Source organism: Myxocyprinus asiaticus, chromosome 2 (genome assembly GCF_019703515.2).
Source record: "Myxocyprinus asiaticus isolate MX2 ecotype Aquarium Trade chromosome 2, UBuf_Myxa_2, whole genome shotgun sequence".
Lineage (NCBI taxonomy): Eukaryota > Metazoa > Chordata > Actinopteri > Cypriniformes > Catostomidae > Myxocyprinus > Myxocyprinus asiaticus.
This window is the reverse complement of record NC_059345.1, coordinates 12,014,786-12,033,456: the sequence shown is the minus strand read 5'-3', so window position 1 is coordinate 12,033,456 and position 18,671 is coordinate 12,014,786. Positions and strand designations below refer to the sequence as shown.

The window sequence follows — 18,671 nt, the reverse complement described above, 5'->3', positions numbered from 1 at the left end:
ATACATATTAAAAACGATCACTCAAATTCTGGACACACCTAAATTCAAGTTTCCCTAACACACTGCAACATGAAGCCCTTAAAACCCAAGAGTTGAAGCCTAAAACCAGTCCCATTTGTCAGCTGGCTCTGAAACTCACAAAACCACTAACAACTAACAAACACCAGTTTCAGACCAGCACTGCTGAACAAAACCAAATCACAATAAACCAAATCATAAAAGAAAGCAAAAAATCATATTTGGACCATTGGGAAAATGAAAGTAAAATCCAAAGCAAACTGGAATGTTATCGGACCCTAAACAGAACGTATAATCTGAAAGAATATCTCCACACGGTAAGAGATCCAAAACAGAGACAGATCCTCTCCAAATACAGGCTCAGTAATCACAGTCTCAAAACTCATGCCACAGTTTTCCAGTTCAGCAGAAACAGATCAAATGCAGGTGTCACTGGGGGAGACAATCATGCACCAGTTGAAGCAAACTTCAATTTTGAAGTGCACACCCTCAGAAACCAATTACTGCCTTAATGTATTTCAGTCACAGTATATATATATATATATATATATATATATATATATATATATATATAATTTTTTATGTTCATAATTTCTTGTTAAATGCTTATTTTATTTTATATTGTATAGTGTATATTGTTATTATAGATACACACACACACACACACACACACACACACACACACATATATATATATATATATATATATATATATATATATATATATATATATATATATATATAAAACATTTTCTTTTTTTTCCCCCTAATGATTTATTTATTTATTTATTTTTTTTCATTACCTGGCACCTTATTTTAATACTGTTGTATTATTATTATTTGTCTTGTCATTATCTGTTTTGTGTATTAATGCTTTGGCAATATTGTATGTAAACACAATCATGCTAATAAAGTACTTTAAACTGAATTGAAAATTGAGAGAGAGAGAGAGAGAGAGAGAGAGAGAGAGAGAGAGAGAGAACGTAAACTCCTCCGCTGACGTCATCAGCGCGCGCCGCTGGTCTTCAGTTTGCTGGCCTCTGGAATGGGCAGATATCATCATCATCATCATCATCCCTCATTTCACCTTTGATTTCTTACACGAACTCCACCGAGAGTCTGTATTTGTGCACGTCGATTACACAATGATATGCGGAGGTGAGTGTTTTTGTCGCAGTGCGGGTAAATAAGTTGCTGTTTGGAAGGGCGATTAGCCCGTTAGCGGCCTTTGATTTACTCCTGCTTTAACTTAACTATCTAGTCTTCAACTTACATTTTCTACACAAGTCTGTTTTAATTAAGTTAAGCGAATGCACGGAACAGTTTCATACTTGTGTAGTATTATATCTCCTGTACTAAGTGTCAGGCTAATTAAGTTAAAAGGTTTAGAAGGTACTTCAGATGTCTCTCTTGTGGCACTATTCAGAGCACCTAAATGCCATTGCTCACACTAATTGTTGACACCACAGAGCTTTAAGTATATATTGTTAGTGCTAGATGATATTCAGTGTTGGTCTACAAACTAATCATAACTTAAAGTAGTAAAACTACAGACAAGTTACTCTTTAAAAATGTAATTAGTTACACTACATCCTGCTAACTACATTTAAGCTATTAAAGAAATTCTTCATTAATTATATATATTTTTAAATAAAAATAAGCAATTGGATTATATGTAATAATTCTACAATAAGAACAGTATTTATCTGGCACAAAAACAATGCCACAGTCTCAATTAGTATGACAACGTTAAATTGAACAAATACAACATAAATTTATACTAAATGCAATTTATATATATATATATATATATATATATATATATATATATATATATTTTAACACTGAGCATAAATTTATAAAATATTTTATAAATATTTCACTTCAAAAAAGAAGTGACTGGGCTCAAGTGAAAAACCCATGAATCGCATTTTTGAACTGGTTCATTTACAAAAACAATTTGAACGAACAGATTCGCTAATAGGAATCGGACTTCCCAACGCTTTAAGTAAGTGATTTGGCAAATTGTTTGAACCGTTTAAGCAAAAATATATTTTTTTTCACTGCGTTGAAAAAATTTACCATTTGTCACACTACACCGCTACTTAACGCAAAAAATTGTTACTGACACGCTACTGGAAAATGGAGTTAAAGCTGAAGTATGTTATTTCTGCGACAGTAGCGGCACCGAACGGAATTGCAAAAATAAATGATGTTTTCTGAATACGCCCCTCGTCTGCTGTTGTTTAAACAGTCCAATAATCCAGCCCCCAAATCACACCATTGGTTAAGTAAAATTGTTGGGGCGAGATGCTCAACATACAGGAATTGTTATAGCACCACAGAGACAGTGTTTACAGTTTTCGAGAAAATTAACCTATGAATGGCTTACTTATAGTTGTCTCTGCATATTAAGCTTTGATAGAAGAAAGTATTTCAACACTGAAAAAGTCACTTCAGCTTTAAGTTAGTAGCGTCTCTACTTTAAGTTTTCCCTAACATTGATGATATTTTTTCTGCTTTTCTTTAAATAAGCTTTAGTCGTAAAAGTTGCAGGATAGGGGGTGAAGTTTCCATTTCATGGAAAATTTGTTGTTTTCACAAGTGCCTTAGTTGCTTGTTTTTGTTATATTGGCTATTAAAATAAAGCAATACTATATTTCGAATATGGTCAATGTAGTTTGTTCCTGATCAAGATTTTAACATTTGTTTACTTGGCAAGCTCATTGAAATTTATGTGTGGCCCACAAGATACAAGCAGATAGGAATCAGTGTAATGGCTCCGGCTTCTACTGTTTCTGGACTTTAATGTGCATTTTATCTTCATTTATTAAATCTGCCGTCTATGAATCGTCATGGGCCAAAACAATACAGTTGATTAAGAAGTCTGGAAGAAATGTGTTTTGAAATGTTTTTAATCTTCTAACTATTATTATGACTGTAGCTGGTTAAGGTTTGATTGTGAGATGTGTACTGTGTGGGATGAAATTAAATATTCATATGAATATTTTTTTTCAAGCTTTTGATGATAGCATAGTCATAATAATGTTGATTTAGTTTCCGTATGATGAAGTGTCAGCAATTTCCTGTTTAAATATGAAAACAATCAAATTTTGAATGATTTTAATTATCATATGCTCTGCTTCTTGTGAATTTAAATACAGGGTTACTAAAGGAGCGTAATTTATTAAAAGCAATAATTTCCTTTTAATTGGACTAGTGAGGTTTAAAGGGATAGTTCACCCAGAAATGAAAGTTCTGTCATCATTTACCTACCTTCATGTTGTTCCAAACTCTTAAGATTTTCTTTTGTGGAAAGATGATGAGCCTCAGTTACCATTAGGGCTGCACGATTATGATGAAAGTCATATTTCATTGGATATTGTAATTGCAATTTATTCATTTCGATTAGTAGAATTTACATTTAAATACTTACTTTGTGTGGAGCAGTTGCATTCCATATTCTTTATGTAGGCTATGCATCAAAACAATGTGAGAACTGTGTTCTTGAATTGCTTTAATATTTTAATTGCATGAAAAACAAAAAGTGTTATTCACATTTTTAATAAAATGTACACAGTATAATTTAGATTGTGAACATTACTGAAATGCCTTTAGACTAATTTCAATGCATCAGATTTGCCTTTGCATTCATGCACACAACGGCCCAAAAAATAGAACATTTTGGCACAGTGGGAGTCAAGTCATTTTTATTAGTATAGCGCTTTTCACAACACACATAGTTTCAAAGCAGCTTTACAGAAGATCAGGCATTAACAGAAAATGAAACTGTAATATCTATAAAGTCTTAGAGTCATCATTGTGTAATTGTAAATTGTGTATAAAAATTAATAATTAAATAGTTGAATAATTTATTTAGAACCCCAGTGAGCAAGCCGAAGGCGACTGTGGCAAGGAACACAAAACTTCATAAGATGTTGGTTAATGGAGAATAAGAACCTTGGGAGAAACCAGGCTCACTGTGGGAGCCAGTTCCCCTCTGGCTAAACAGCATGAATATAATGCCAGTATTATTTATTTGTGTGCAGTGCAAGTCATGGTTTTAAATGTGTAAACTAAGTAAGTGTTAAGGGCCAGTGTTTAAACAAAGATTTTGTATGAACTGTAAGATTAATGACTAATGTCTTTGAAGTCCATTCTGGATTAACTGCGGAAGTTCACATAGATGCACTGTCCTTTGTTAGTTGGCTGATGAAGGCTTTCGTTGGCAATTCATTGATAGTCTATGTATTCCATTTCAAGAGTGTCGTCCATCAATAGACCAAGGTGATGCAGGCAGAGATCAGTGACATGCATCAAAGTTCAACCGGCAGGTCATTTTGGTGAGGTTCGGTGGTGTCCATCCTAAGTCCAAGGTTCAGGCAGTGCCATATGAAATATCCGATGTCTTACAGTTGGAGTTGGCATCAGTTCATCCTCTGAAGTCCATCGTAAAAGACTGAAGTGATGTCTGGCTAGTACCGGCTGTAGTTTGTCATCGTCTCTCAGCGACACGAAGTAGTGGAGTCCGACACCAAGCAGGAACAGAGCTGGATCTGGCCGGCTCTGGCCAGCTCTGGCAACCTTGGGATATGAATCAAAATGAGACAGGGAAACAAATAGAATAATATTAGTGTAGATACCATTCAATTTATTGCAGAATTATAGATTGAGAAATGTTTCTGGTTCCGTCAGACCTAACTAAAGCAGCCTAATTGTGAGCTGAAGGATAAATTAGGTGTATTCCTAGCTAAATAGATGAGTCTTTAGTCTAGACTTAAACGGAGTGAGTGTGTCTGCATCCCAAACAGTGTTAGGGAGACTATTCCATAGTTTTGTAGCCAAATAGGAAAAGGATCTACCTCCTTTTGTGGATTTTGATATTCTAGGAACTATTAACAGGCCAGAATTTTGTGACCGTACTGAACGTGATGGAATATAGCATGGTAGAAGGTCACTTAAGTATTGCGGAGCTACACCATTGAAAGCTTTGTATGTATATAACAGAATTTTAAAATTAATACGAAATTTAACAGGTAGCCAATGTAACTACAATAAAATGGGGCTAATATGATCATATTTCTTGGTTCTAGTCAGCACTCTGACTGCTGCATTTTGAACCAATTGAAGTTTATTTATTGAACTTGCAGGAGATCCTCCCAGTAATGCATTACAATAATCTAATCTTGAGCTCATGAACACATGAATTAGTTTTTTGGCATCAGCAACAGAGCATGTGTCGTAACTTAGCAACATTTCTGAGGTGGAAGAATGATGTTCTACAAACATTGGAAATTTGATTTTCAAAGGACAGACTGGTATCAAATATAACACCTAAGTTCTTCACTGTAGAAGATGACGTAACAAGTACATTCATCGAGAGTCAAATTATATTTTAGCGGCTTATTTTTAGAGGTTTTTAGTCCAATAATCGTTTACACAGACAAAGTGGTAGCGGTCTGATAAATAGGACATGCTAATGCAAATTCACTAATGCCAACATAATTCTCCAGCTTATTCAAGAGAATGTCGTGATCTATTGTGTCGAATGCAGCACTAAGATCTAAAAGCACTAGAAGTGAAATGCAGCCACGATCAGATGAAAAGAGCAAGTCACTTGTAACTCTAGGTGCAGTCTCTGTACTGTGGGGCTTAAATCCTAACTGAAATTGTTCATATATACTATTTCTCTGTAGAAATGAACATAATTGGCAGGATTCTACCTTTTCTGGTATTTTCAACATAAATGGGAGATTTGAAATCGGTGTATAATTAGCCAATTTGCCAGGATCAAGCTGTGGCTTCTTAATAAGCGGTTTGATAACTGCCATTTCAAAGTTTCTTGGGACATGTCCTAAGGATAGTGAGGAGTTATTAATATTAAGAAGAGGTTCTGAGATTACAAGGAATACCTCTTTTAAGAGCTTAGTTGGTATTGGATCTAACATACATGTTGTGGCTTTTGATTTTTTGATAAGTTTTTTAGCTCTTCATGACCTATGACAGCGAAGGATTGAAGTTGCTCGTGAGTAAAATTATGAGACAATGTTTTCTGAGGTGCTGTTACAGTTGATTGCATAATTCCAATTTTTATTTCTGATGATTTCTATTTTATCAGTAAAGAAATTCACGAAGTCATTACTATTGTGCTGCGGCGGAATATCTGGTTCAGTCGATGCGTTATTCCTAACCAATTTAGCCACAGTACTGAATAAGGATTGTTGTGTGTTATTTTCTATGAGTTTGCTAAAATATGCTGACCTGGCAGCTTTTAGTGCCTGTTTGTAGCTACAGACACTATCCTTCCATGCACCGCGAAATACCTCTAATTTTTTATTTTTTCAGTTGCGCTCCATTTTCCAAACTGCTTTCTTGAGAGCATGAGTTTGATAATTGTACCATGTTGTGGGGCTTTTTACTTTAATTGAAGGGGGGCAACACTGTCAAGAGTAGTAGAGAAGAATATTTATGTTTTCTGTTATTACATCAAGTTCTTCTAGACTCTTCTAGCTTACTGAGTATGTGAGACAATTCTGGAAGATTATTAGTGAAGCTGTCTTTAGTGGTCGAAAGAATAGTTCTACCTGAACAATGGCGTGGTGTAGATTGAGTGACATTAGCTGATCGCAGTAAACAAGAGACGAGGTAATGGTCTGAGATGTCATTGCTCTGTGGTAAAATTTCTATAGTATTAACATCAAATACATATGACGGAATTAAATCTAGCGTATGATTATGGCGATGAGTGTCCTGTCACAGTTTGTCTGACTGCAAGAGAGTTGAGAATATCGATAAATGCTAATCCCAATATGTTATTTTCATTATCTATGTGTATGTTGAAGTCACCAACAATTAAAGCTCTATCTGCAGTAACTACTAGATCTGATAGAAAATGAGCATGGGTGATCTATATACTGTAGCAAGGGCAAAAGACGACAGAGATTTTTGTTATTTATATCTGACGGTCACATTAAGCATTATTAGTTCAAAAGACTTCAACTTTTATATCCTGTCCTCTGAGTAACACCAAAAACTTCACTGTAAATTGTAGCAACACCTCCTCCTCGACCCTTCAGACAAGGCTTATGTTTATAACAATAACCTGGGGGAGTAGATTCATTTAAACTAATATATTAATCTGGTTTAAACCAGGTTTCAGTCAAACAGAGCGCATCCAAACTATGATCTGTAATTTACAGTTAGTGCTTTGCTTGAAAGAGATCTCTTGTTTAGTAACCCTAGCTTTATATGATGTTTATCTAAAAATATATCTTTTCTTTTTTCCAAGTTTGACCTTAATCAAAAATTGTTTTAAATTATTTATTGAGGGGTTTGTGTTTGGTAGTTTGGGGCCCCTGTTAGACAAATGCTATCACTATTAAGTAGTGGTGCACCGATCAGGAAATTTGAGGCCAATACCGATCTCAGATTTTTTTAACACTAAGATCGGGCAATACTGATACCGATGTTTTTTAAAGTGTCCTTTGCCACACTTTTGCAAGTTATATTGTGCAGTTATATGTGTGTGCCCCACACAGTAAAATTACGGTAACACTTTACAAAAAGGTTCCATTTGCTAACATTATTTAACAACATTACTGTAATTAACATGAACTAATGAACTTAATGTTAGTTACAACATATACTAATACATTTTTAAAATCAAAAGTTGTATTATTTAACATTAATGCACTAACAATGAACATTTGTATTTTTATTAACTAACATTATGATTAATAAATGCTGTAAAAATATATTGTTCATAGTTTGTTCATGATACCTAATGCATTAACTAATGTTAAAGGAATGAAACCTTTTTATTAAGTGTTGCCAAAATTACAGTAATTGTGAATTGCTAATATTTATTTGTATTGAAAATGAATAGTTCTGTTGTCAATATCAAAAGGTAATTGTGACATACTGGCAACCAGTAAAAACCATGAGAGCATCACACACAGCAGAGATACTTTCAAGAATAAGAAAAATATATCCATTACAAGCTCCAAAACTGCTCCAGTGAGAAATTTATATCTATGATTTGTTTACTATCTTTGGCATCTTGTTGTAACTCAAATCACTAATTATTAAGCAAATGCGTGAAGATGCGGTGCCGTTATTGAAGGTTAAACAGTTACATCTGTTATTAGTGGTATTGTGACCAACATTAATCTGATCTAAATTGGGATCCTCACAGAATGGCGCTGAGATGAGTGACTGATGAGATATTGAGAGCACCTGGAGAGCTGCGTGTTTGACACAGAGAGCGCTCATGTTAAAGAGAGTAAAGCTAAAAGCGCTCATGATGGCTCAAACAGTCTCTATCGCTCCACACAACGTCTGATTGTCACGACTCACATTACATCATGTGTACTCCAATTTGTATTTGCATGCTTATTTGTTGGTTAATTCGTATTATACCCATTAGCAGCCACTTTATCCTCTTCCTGCTCACTGTGCAGCCAGTCAGAATAACTACCGTAATGACTCCAGAAAATGGGCAACTTAATATTCATACACGTATAATCCTTACACATTTTTAAAAACAAATCGGCATATTCATGTGAAGAACATCATGTCTGAAAGTTTAAATTCACGAATGCTAAGAATTGCCAACAACTCAGCCTCCAAAGGCCACTCTGTCATGCATCAAGGGCTGAGCAAGCGCTCATTCATTAGAGTAGCAGTGTATGTGTGATTCCCTGCAAGCTGCAAAAAAGATCGGCCTTAAATCTAGGCTTTAAGACGATCATGGATTTAAGACGAACATTAGCCGATTTTGATTGGTGGCCGATTGATTGGTGCACCCCTACTATTAAGACTATGAGCCAAATTACTAGAGAGGAGAGTGGCACCTTCCCTGGAGGGATGGAGGCCGCCTGTCTTTAGCAGGTCAGGTCTACCCTAAAAACTCTTCCTATTGTCTATAAATCCTATGCTATTCTCCGGACATCACTCAGACATCCAGCCATTCAGTTACACTAATCTACTATAAACCTCATCACCACAATGAGCAGGGTGGGGGCCAGAGCATATTACAGTGTCTGACATCGTTTTTGCAAGTTCACACACCTCTTTAACATTATCTTTAGTGATCTCCGACTGGCGAAGCCGGACATTGTTAGTGCCGACATGAATAACAATTTAAAAATATTTATCATTAGCCAGCACTTGAAAATTTGATCTGATGTCAGACGCCCGAGCCCCCAAAATGCGTTTAACAGTAGTGGCTGGAGTCTCTATTTCCACTTTCCTTACAGTAGAACCTATTCTACAATATTCACCTATTACTAAGGCTCTTTCAACATGATTCTCAGTGGGTGCATCACTGAGTGGAGAGAATTGATTGGAAACCCTAACAGGAATGGGAGAGTGGTGTCGCTTTGCTGAGCGAGTATGCCACCGAGACGTCACCCAAACGCCCTGCTGCAGGGGCTCTAGAGCCGGAACCAAAGTGTGTGTTGCTCACTGTACTACCCGCATCCGAAACAGTATCTACCGGCTTCTCTTTCTCACTGACCTCCACTAGCATTCGGATGTGCGCCTCTAACTCATTAACCTTCTCTGTCAGTCTGACTAATTCCATACATTTATCACATGTTGAAAGAAGAAGCTATAGTAAACATGTGGCATGCAATGCAGGAAGAATTAGCATGAGCGGATGCTATGACTTAATGGTTCCTAATCAACAGATGTTTGGACTGATTCAATAATCCGTCTAAAACACAGAGGAGAAAACGAAAGCATGCAGTGGGAGTAGGGGTGGGCGAGATTACCAAAATCGTATATCAAAATATGAATAATTTTATATCATGATAACGATAAATATCACGTTATAGTTACATTTTTCAAAAAAAACCTATAAAACTTGGTATATATATATATAATAACCATATTTTAATGCCTATATTTGAATAATCCAGTCAGTGAATTAAATACTTTATAAATGAAAACTACTACTTTTGTAAAAGTATGTGTAAATGTACTTCCTCTTATATCATTTTCTCTTTATTTGGAATTTGACAATATAGTCAAAGTAAATAAAATCAATTTGGTTTTAAATCATTCTTACCATAATGCTAAATTTCACATGCCACATTTCAGTCTGATATTGTTGATTATTATTATTATTATAAAATTTCCTCAAGACACTTGACATCTTTTGAAAGCAATCCAACAAAGGAAATAATAAATAATAAAAAAAAGGCTCTTAATGATTTAAGTAATCTCTGTAGAGAATATTTGAAAATCTAAAGACAAACATGGCCGGTTTGTTTCCTAATATCTAACATCATTCGAGCTGAATTTTATTAAGGGTGATGATGTGTAGTTGAAAAAAAACATGCATAACACACATAGTAATTGTTGGCACGTGACACATTGTTTTAGCGGTTTTCCTTGTCAGTGTTTGTTAAGCCCTTTTCACACACAGATCCTGGGATTAATCCCTGGAAAAGTCATTCCAGCAACTGTTCTGGGACTGCAAAATGTGTTCATTCACACTGCAAGAGCTTTCCCGTAATCTGTGCTCGCATTCACACACATCCCGGGACAATCCCATAAAGACAAAAGTGACATCACAGTGTGATGTCTCATGTACAGCGTTTTAAGTTTACTGATAACCGCATCTTTTCTCTTGAAGCCCACTCTTTCATTCTTTTGTAAACAAATAAATTGCATACAGTAAAACTAAACTGATGGTTTATCTAATCATCATTTAGCGATTAGCTAGCTGTAAATGTAGCCGATTGTTTCTTAATTGAACTGATATTTACAATGGAAACATATAAAAAACTTCCTGACTCACACACTGCTGTGAATTAAAAAAAAATTGCAACGGTTTATTTGTGTTTTTTAAACTGTGGTACACCATGAATCTGTTGAATCTCTATTCTGCACACAAACTTTCTCCTTCACATGATAAATACGTCATCACTACAAAACACACCCTTCACAGGTATCAGCTCTGCTTTTGTTCACACAGACACGTCCCGGCATTTATCCCGGCAATGTTACAAGGGTCTGATCCCAGGATCACATTTTTGGGCATTCCGGCACCGGCTTGCGTTCACACAGAAGGCTCCCCGGCATTGATCCCACTGATATCCCGGGATCGGATCCCAGTGTGAATGAAGTTTTAGAATGTTAGGCTGTCTTGCCATTGACTTCCCCCATAGCGCATTGCAGTAGAATTCAAATGGGTCACGCAAGTTTTGTGGGTTGTGCCACAATATCAAAGAAACCGGATTGAGTAGTGTGAGTGATCCCGCTCTAAACTCTCCAGAGATAGTGCACGTGACAATCATGTGAAACACTGTGCCTGTCAGATGAAAAGCACATTTAGAACGCAAGATGAATTGTCATTGAATTTGTTTTGGCTGCCGAAATTTTGCTTGGGTGGCTGAAAAACCTTGTTTCTTCAATTCTCTCAGTCTCGACGTGAAGCTGCTCTGCCTTCCTCTTCAGATTTCTCCAACAGAATGTGTACTGCATACGTGTTTTGTGAATAGGATGAGGTTCACATTTCTTGTCACACGGTGGTGATTTTGCGTAACTGCGAAAGAGACTATAATCCAAAATGTATACTGGTTGTCAAATTTCTACTGGTTTATCGTGTCTATAATTCTTTATTCTTTTTAAATAATATCGTGTATATCACACAACCCTAAATGCGAGTACACCTAAATGGAATGATGTAATTGACACTATTCACTATTATATAATTGCGACGGCTGTAATTGTAATTTAGATTTTTTCGATTAATTGTGCAGCCCTAGGCACCATTAATTTTTATTTGCATAAAAAATAAATGTAGTGAAATTGTGACATTCTGCCTTAAGGCTGGGCAAAAAATAGTTTTTTATTTGGTTGATTCAGTATTGATTCTCAAAAGCCATCAGGGCTGAAACGATTAGTCGACGTTATCAACAATGTCGACAATAAAAAAAATTGTCGACAAAAATTTGCGTTGTCGAATGAATAGTTGTTTGATCTCCTTTAATGCAAAATGAGAACTGAAAATGCTAATGATGACATGCAAGAGCAGCACTTCAGCTCTTAATGCACTTGTATTCAAGATACATTCTCTGAAAGCAAGTCTAAATATCATATATGTTGCTTCTCTAGTAAATGTATCTTGTTTTAAGGATTTTTTGAACATTTTAAATGGAAAACAAGACAAAAACACATTATAACAATAGGATTTTTTTTTTTTTTTTTAAATGAATTAAACTTAATAAAAATCCAAGTTTTTTTTTCCTTGTTATTCAGTGAATATAATTCAGTGATATTTTTAAAAGATGATTATGTCCTCATTATTGTTAGTAAGCACTTTTAAATTGAGGCATAAGCTGAATAGTCAGTTAAGAGCTAATGTAGGTATGTATGTGTATATATACAGGGTTAGGAGGGTTTCTTTTTAAATATATTCCACTACAGATTACAGAATACATGCTGTAAAATGTAATTTGTAACGTATTTCTCAAGGTCAGTAAGGTATTCTAAATACTTTGGATTACTTCTTCAGCATTTTTTCACTTGTTTTGACTATAAAAACTCTGCCAGTACAGTAAGACAAAATGCACATGTTAAAAAATATTCTCTGAAAAACCTAAATATCTTATGCAGTGTTGTTTCTAAAACAAGATAAATCAAATTGATCTTGTTTTAAGGATTTTTAGATATTTATTTACAGGAAACAATACAAAAATTATTATCAAGAATATGATTTTTGCCCTAATATCAAAGGTCTTACTAGAAAAAAAGAAATTATGATCCAATGTGAATTTTCTTAATAAAAAAATATGATCGTGCCTGGTAACATGTGCATGTAAAATGGCTAGAAATAACATTTTAGCTTAGCATAAAGATGGCAGTTTACACAAGGTTTATTTCTATTTCTTCTGCTCCAAACTTACTTCAAACTTACTTCTCTGTCTGCTCGTATGAATGTAACACATAAGAAAGTGTTTCACCGCTGTTCAAATGCACTTTGGATCACATCATTTATATGTATAAATGTTTTCCATCTGAAAGGACTAAATATTAAATGAAACAAATGAAAATAAAATGCAAAGTAATCTCTTCAGTAATCAAAATACTTTTTGAATGTAACTGTATTCTAAATACCAATGATTTAAATTGTAACTGTAGTGGAATACAGTTACTTATATTTTGTATTTTAAATACGTAATCCCGTTACATGTATTCCGTTACTCCCCAACACTGTATGTATGTATGTATGTACGGCAGAAATTGTGAAATTATGGCATTGATTTTGAAAATATGAATGATCATGCAAAAAAAACAAAAAAACTGTCTTTTATTTAAGGATAGTGATCATATGAAGCCATTTATTATCACATAGTTGTTTGGCTCCTTTTTAAATCATAATTATAACAGAAATCACCCAAATGGCCCTGATCAAATGTTTACATACCCTTGAATGTTTGGCCTTGTTACAGACACACATGGTGACACACACAGGTTTAAATGGCAATTAAAGTTTAATTTCCCACACCTGTGGCTTTTTAAGTTTTAAGACTGAAGTAGTTTAAGTCTTTGGTTCTTTTAATTGTGATGATTTTGGCTCACATTTAACAAAACCCACCAATTCACTGATCTCAAGGAATTAGAATACGGTGACATGCCAATCAGCGAATCAACTCAAAACAGCTGTCAAAAGTTTCCTGAGCCTGTCAACAATGGTCTCTCAGTTTGGTTCACTAGGCTACACAATCATGGGGAAGACTGCTGATCTGAACAGTTGTCCAGAAGACAATCATTGACACCCTGCACAAGGCAGGGTACTGCTACAATCACTTCATTGCCAAAGAAGCTGGCTAGTTCACAGAGCTGCTGTATACCAAGCCATGTTAACAGAAAGTTGAGTGGAAGGAAAAAGTGTGGAAGAAACAGATGCACAACCAACCAGAGAGAACCCCAGCCTTATGAGGAATGTCAAAGCAAAATCGATTCAAGTAATCTTGGGTGAACTTCACAAGGAATGGACTGGAAGGCTGCGGGTCAAGTTGCATCAAGGAGCCACCACACGACGAGACATGATCAAGGAATTTGGCTACATGTTGTCGTAGTTGCCATCTTGTTAAGCCACTCCTGAACCACATGACAACGTCAGAGCCCGTCTTACACTGGGCTACGGAGAAGAAGAACTGGACTGTTGCCTCAGTGGCTCCAAAGTCACTCTGTAATTCAGATTGAGAGACCAAAGTTTTGTAGTTTCATTTGGTCACAACCATATGTCGCTAGAGTCTGGAGGAAGGGTGGAGAAGGCTCATAGCGCCAAGTGTGCTTGAAGTCCCAGTGTTAAGTTTCCACAGTGGCTCGCTGATGATTTGGGGGTGCAATGTCATCTGCTGGTGTCATGGTCCATCTTGTGAATTTTGAAAAGCAAAGTCACTGCTACCCGTTTACCAGAGACATTTTGGCAGACACTTCATGCATTCCTTCTGCATGACCAGCTGTTTATAAGATGCTGATTTGACATTTTCCAGCAGGATTGTGGCACCTGCCCACACGGCCAAGTTAGCACCACAAGTTGGTTACAATAGACCATGGTGTTGGTGTGCTTGACTGGCCAGCACAATCTCACCAGACCTGAACCCCATAGAGACACTCTGTGGGAGTATTGTCAAGACGTGCAAATCATGAAACAAGACGACCAAAGAATTTGCAGATGAGCTGAAGGCCACTGTGCCAAGATGAACCTGGGCTGCCATACCACCTGCAAGCATGTGCCACAAACTGATCACACTCCATGCCACGCAGAACTGCAGGCAGTAATTAAAGCTAAAGGAGGCCCTACACAAGTATTGAGTACATACACAGTAAATGAACAGACTTTCCAGACAGGCCAACAATTCACAAAAAATGTTTTTTTATTGGTCTTATGATGTATTCTAATTTTTTGAGATAGTGAATTGGTGGGTTTTTGTTAAATGTGAGCCAAAATCATCACAATTAAAAGAACCAAAGACTTAAACTACTTCAGTCTGTGTGCACTGAATTTATTTAATATACGAGTTTCACAATTTGAGTTGAATTACTGAAATAAATGAACTTTTCCACGACATTCTAATTTATTGAGATGCACCTGTATTACCAATTCTCCAAGGGTATGCAAACTTTTGAGCACAACTGTGTGTGTGTGTGTGTGTGTGTATATATATATATATATATATATATATATATATATATACATATACACAAACACACTCACTCACTACCGGTCAAAAGTTTTGAAACACTTGACTGAAATGTTTCTCATGATCTTAAAAATCTTTTGATCTGAAGGCGTATGCTTAAATGTTTGAAATTAGTGTTGTAGACAAAAATATATTTGTGCCACCATATTAATTTATTTCATTATAAAATTAAAATTTAATTAAAAAAAAAAACTTTTTGATGACTTGGACCAAATAATAAAGAAAAGCAGCCAATAAGAAAAAAAATTATAATAAAGAATGTGTTTCAAAACTTTTGACCGGTAGTGTATATATACACACATCGTACTGTGCAGAACATTTAGGCACTTGTGAAAAATGTTGCATAGTGAGGATGTGTTCAAAAATAATGACATAAATAGTTTTCATTTATCATTTAATATCATACAAAGTCCAGTAAACATAAAAAAAGCTAAATCAGTATTCGTTGTGACCACCTTTGCCTTTAATACAGCACCAATTCTCCTAGGTACACTTGGACACAGTTTTCCTTGGTTGTTGGCAGATAGGTTTTTCCGAGCTTCTTGGAGAATTCACCACAGTTCTTCTATCTATTTAGACAGAAGCAATTGAGACAGTCTCTTTATGTAATCTCAGACTGACAAGATGTTCAGTCGGGGGCTTTGTGGGGGCCATGACATCTGTTGCAGGGCTCCCTGTTCTTCTATTCTGATCTTTTCTATTTGCAAAAGTACTGTTTGGGTGTCTAACATTTTATATTTCCTATTGACACACTAAAGTTGAAGATATAAATAACCATCTTAAGACAAATGTTTTTGTGAAATATCTTGTGTGCCTAAGAATTTTGCACAGTAGAGTGTGTGTGTGTGTGTGTGTGTGTGTGTGTGTGTGTGTATTCAGCTGAATTCAGAAGTTTACATACACTTAGGTTGAAGTTATTAAAACTCATTTTTGAACCACTCCACAGATTTTATATTAGTAAACTATAGTTTTGGCAAGTCGTTTAGCACATCTATTTTGTGCATGACACAAGTAATTTTTCCAACAATTGTTTACAGACAGATTGTTTCACTTTTAATTGACTATATCACAATTCCAGTGGGTCAGAAGTTTATATACACTAAGTTAACTGTGCCTTTAAGTAGCTTGGAAAATTCCAGAAAATGATGTCAAGCCTTTAGGCAATTGGCCAATTAGCTTCTGATAGGCTAATTTGAGTCAACTGGAGGTGTACCTGTAGATGTATTTTAAGGCCTACCTTCAAACTCAGTGCCTCTTAGCTTGACATCATGGGAAAATCAAAAGAAATCAGCCAAAAACAAATCTGGATCATCCTTGGGAGCAATTTCCAAATGCCTGAAGGTACTACGTTCATCTGTACAAACAATAATAGTACACAAGTATAAACACCATGGGACCACGCAGCCATCATACCGCTCAGGAAGGAGACGCATTCTGTCTTCTAGAGATGAACGTAGTTTGGTGCGAAAAGTGCAAATCAATCCCAGAACAACAGCAAAGGACCTTGAGAAGATGCTGGAGGAAACGGGTAGACAAGTATCTATATCCTATAACGAGTCCTATATCGACATAACCTGAAAGGCTGCTCAGCAAGGAAGAAGCCAGTGCTCCAAAACAGCCATAAAAAAGCCAGATTACGGTTTACATTGCACATGGGGACAAAGATGGTCCGATGAAACAAAAATTGAACTGTTTGGCAATAATGACCATCGTTATATTTGGAGGAAAAAGGGTGAGGCTTGCAAGCCAAAGAACACCATCCCAACTGTGAAGCATGGGGGTGGCAGCATCATGTTGTGGGGGTGCTTTGTTGCAGGGGGGACTGGTGCACTTCACAAAATAGATGGCATCATGAGGAAGGAAAATTATGTGGATATAGTGAAGCGACATCTCAAGACATTAACTTCCTGGCTGAAGCTTCGTTGAGATGGGCCTTCCAAATGGACAATGACCCCAAGCATACCTCCCAAGTTGTGGCAAAATGGCTTAAGGACAACAAAGTCAAGGTATTGGAGTGGCCATCACAAAGCCCTGACCTCAATCCGATAGAAAATGTGTGGGCAGAACTGAAAAAGCGTGTGTGAACAAGGAGGCCTACAAACCTGACTGAGTTACACCAGTTCTGTCTGGAGGAATGGGCCAAAATTCCAGCAGTTTATTGTGAGAAGCTTGGGGAAGGCTACCCAAAACATTTGACCCAAGTTAAACAATTTATAGGCCAAATACTAACAAAGTATATGTAAACTTCTTACCCACTGTTAATGTGATGAAATAAATAAAAGCTGAAATAAACCATTCTGTTTACTATTATTCTGACATTTCACATTCTTAAAATAATGTAGTGATCCTAACTGACCTAAGACAGGCAATGTTTTCTACGATTAAATGTCATGACTTGTGAAAAACTGAGTGTAAATGTATTTGGCTAAGTTTAGAATAATGTACAGATTTTGCTCTTATGGAAAGAAAAAAAGTGGCTTTCAACTGATCACAAAGTATAGTCAGGATATTAATAACATGAAAAATTACTATTACAATTTGAAAAAATTTTCAGAACTTCTTAAACTACTTCAAAGAGTTCTCATCAAAAAATCCTCCACATGCAACAATGACAGCTTTGCAGATCCTTGGCATTCTAGCTGTCAGTTTGTCCAGATACTCAGGTGACATTTCACCCCACACTTCCTGTAGCACTTGCCATAGATGTGGTCTTGTTGGGCACTTCAAACGCACCTTACAGTCTAGCTGATCCCACAAAATCTCAATGGGCTCTATTGTCCAGTGTCTTTCTTTGCCCACTCAAATATTATTAAATTTTTTTTCAGTTTCAAAAGTGGCTTTTTCTTTGCAGTTCATCCCATAAGGCCTGCACCCCTGAGTCTTCTCTTTACTGTTGTACATGAAACTGGTGTTGAGTGGGTAGAATTCAATGAATCTGTCGGCTGAGGACATGTGAGGAGTCTATTTCTCAAACTAGAGACTCTGGTGTACTTATCCTCTTGTTTAGTTGTACATCAAGCCTTCCACATCTCTTTCTGTCCTTGTTAGAGCCAGTTGTCCTTTTGTCTTTGAAGTCTGTAGTGTACACCTGTGTATGAAATCTTCAATTTTTGTTGGCCATTTCAAGCATTGTACTGATGAGTTTCTAGAGAAAGCTGTTTCTTTTTTGCCATTTTTGACCTAATATTGACCTTAAGACATGCCATTCTATTGCATACTGTGGCAACTCAAAAACAAACACAATGACAATGTTAAGCTTCATTTAACGAACCAAATAGCTTTCAACTGTGTTTGATATAATGGCAAGTAATTTTCTAGTACCAAATTAGCAATTTAGCATGATTACTCAAGGATAAGGTGTTAGAGTGATGGCTGCTGGAAATGGGGCCTGTCTAGATTTGATCAAAAATTGCTTTTTCAAATAGTGATGGT

At 36.0% G+C, this 18,671-nt stretch overlaps 1 protein-coding gene across 1 annotated transcript in view; it reads left to right on the top strand.

Moving 5' to 3' along the window:
- Positions 1 to 1,034: 1,034 nt before the first annotated feature.
- LOC127415677 (ataxin-1-like) overlaps positions 1,035 to 18,671 on the top strand; it is a 29,202-nt gene continuing 11,565 nt past the window's right edge. The window contains exon 1 of the mRNA XM_051654495.1: positions 1,035 to 1,176. The gene's annotated coding sequence lies outside the window, so the exon portion shown is untranslated. The remainder of the gene's footprint in view (positions 1,177 to 18,671) is intronic.